Consider the following 2,738-nt stretch of genomic DNA (forward strand, 5'->3'; position numbering starts at 1 on the left):
GTGGGAAGCGGTATCCCCTTGCCAAATTCCACTGATCTGAACATAACCAGCTTTCTCACTCAGCCCGTGCTCCTACGCTCAGCTAGTGCTCGTGCCCGCCTCTGCAAGGGAGTGTAGACAGACCCCACGCTCTCTTTTCTCTCTGTAACTATTTCTCCAGCATCGCCCCTTTCCTGATGTCAGTTCTTGTCTCCTCACTAAATTACAGGACATCAGGTCTCCAAGGAAACCCCTCCAAGCCAAGAAGCACAGTGCAAGACATTTGTAAAACACTGATGGCTGACGACCAGCCAGGCTGGCTGCTCCCTGCTGTTGAGGCCAGGAAGTTTGGAAAAGGCTCCTTTAGATCCTGGAGGAAAGAGCACTTGCAGGTGGCAGGATGGTTTTCAGACAAACCATCTCCTTCCTTTGCCAACAGGGTTTTTGAGTGCAGCAGCAGCGGGACACTCACAACAGACTTGCATCTCCCAGGATCAGGTACCCCGAGGGAGCTGCCTGCTGAGGAGCAGCCTGGCAGCTGCCTGCACACCCATGCAAATAGCAGCTGTGCTGTTCCAGCCAGCCACAACTCAGCTACCGTGCAAATGTGCTTACAGAGCTAATGCTAACTGCTAATATCCTATTCCACGCGTTAGCCGAAAATCATAAGAGGAAATTAGATGGAAGCAAATACAGCCATACACCTGACAAGCTGTTCTGCACTCCTTCAGTGCACAGCCAGCCTCCAGCATGGTTTCATATCTTCTTCAAGAGCTACTCTACCATGTAATTACAGGGGAAAACCTAAAGGTCTTCTTTTCCCTGCATACCAGGTAGATTTTCATTCGTTGAACCACAAACAGGCCTCTAAATCAATATATAGATTCCCATCATGCAGTCAAGGAGTAAACAAAAATTCTCACGCACACACACGCTCCCTTGGCTCCTGCTTCAGCCTCTGACTACCTCCCCTGCTCTGCGACGGACTCTGCACCCGTCAGCCTGAGCTCCTTCTGGAATAAAACTAGCCATCTTTGGTGCTCGGGCCCTAGGATTAGAAGAACAAGACTACACACACCCCCACTTTAAGGAATTGAACAACTGAATAGATAGTCATTTAATTTCTTGCCATTTAGGCTAAAACAAGGAATGCTGGGGGAAGGGCAGGGGGGAACCCACTCCTGCTCAGTCCTGCCCATATACAAGCAGAGGTGTGGGGAGCCACAGCTCCCTTAGCTGGGCTGCACTCAGACACTTGGAGCCATGTTTCAGCCTAAAGCATCCTCATCAGCCCCTCCAGGTTTCCCACAAACTGCTTGCACCCGCAGCTGGGGAGCACAGGGAGACAGCATAGCCCATGTGCGATGTTGCGGGCGGGGGCCTGGCCCCCCCACCTGAGGATGCAGAAGGGGGCTCCCGCTCTCCATGAGACTCAGAAGTAGTCATCAGGTGGCTGCCCACAAGACCACGACTTCTTGCTTTCCTTCTGAAATAAAGTCTGCTATCACAACAGTTGTGGGCAAGGCCTTGCCATGCCTTTGTAGGCCACGCTTAAACAGCGAACAAAAATGTCTTTAGTTTATCTATTTATTTTTGGTGTGGAGGAATGGCTGGGGTCAAAGCCGGTCCCATTCTCAAGCTGCTCTTTGTTCTCCAGTTTATCCAATACCCCATATCCCTCTCCTCGCCCTCCCACCTCCCCCTCTCCATTTTACCACAGGTCTTAAAAATTAAGCTGTGCATGAAACCAAACACCACACTTGAACACTGCCCAGCAAATGCTCTTCATGGTCACAGAAGAATACTAATCAACCATAAAAAAATGGGTAAGAGCAGCGTGCCCTTATACGGGCAGAGGCTAGACAAGCATCTGACACAAACATCATTTTTAAAGAAAAAATAATATTTATTTGCAATATAAACAAAGTCCCAATATTGGATCAGTATATATAGGGTCACTAATTTTCCTTCATAACTCAGAAAGCAGAACCATTCCTCACTAACAAGCTCTCATTTGTACTAATCAGAAAATGCATCTTTTTTTTTTTTTTTCTTTCCTTTATAGAAGAAAGACCACTAACAGCACAGGAAGCCTTTACAAACCAGCTTAGCTGTAATGCAATACAGATGCACTGTCAAAAAATCCCTGAAAAAATAAATTCCTCCATGAGGTAAGATGCAATTAGGATATTCTCAATTTTCTCACTCGCAACTGTACTTACGCCCATTCTCCCTTCCAATGACCCACGATCCCAACATTGTTGCAAACAAACCCAACGAACAAACAAACAAAAAACAACCAGAAAACAAGAAAGAGAAGCTCATTCCAACATTCTGGTAACATCTTTAACAAAAAGAACGGTTTCAGGATGTGACAGCGTCAAACATTCCTCCAGATGGAGATTTTTTTTTTTTTTCTTTTTCTTGAAAAAAGTACAAAAAAACTGGATATTTAGAAAAAATCCGTGGCTTTTTTTTTTTCAGTTACATGAGAGTTAAAGTGGACAGGGAGGGGGGAGAAAGGAGGGACTACATTGCAGCCAATAAAGAAATCTCCAAATCCGTTCTGCCCTCCTCCCAGAAATTATTACCACTTCCTCCCCCTCCCGGCTCGGTATAAGGTGTTTGCCAAACACTAGCCAGAAATATAAACAAGTCTTCTCAGAATAGAAGGCACGGCATAAAGTTATTCGAAAGAGGAAGAAAAAAAATCAGAACCTCTGTTGAAAGCTCCAATCATCTCAGAATTTGCCAGTTAA

This window comes from Fulmarus glacialis, unplaced genomic scaffold (assembly GCF_000690835.1).
Source record: "Fulmarus glacialis isolate BGI_N327 unplaced genomic scaffold, ASM69083v1 scaffold29356, whole genome shotgun sequence".
In the NCBI taxonomy this organism is placed as follows: domain Eukaryota; kingdom Metazoa; phylum Chordata; class Aves; order Procellariiformes; family Procellariidae; genus Fulmarus; species Fulmarus glacialis.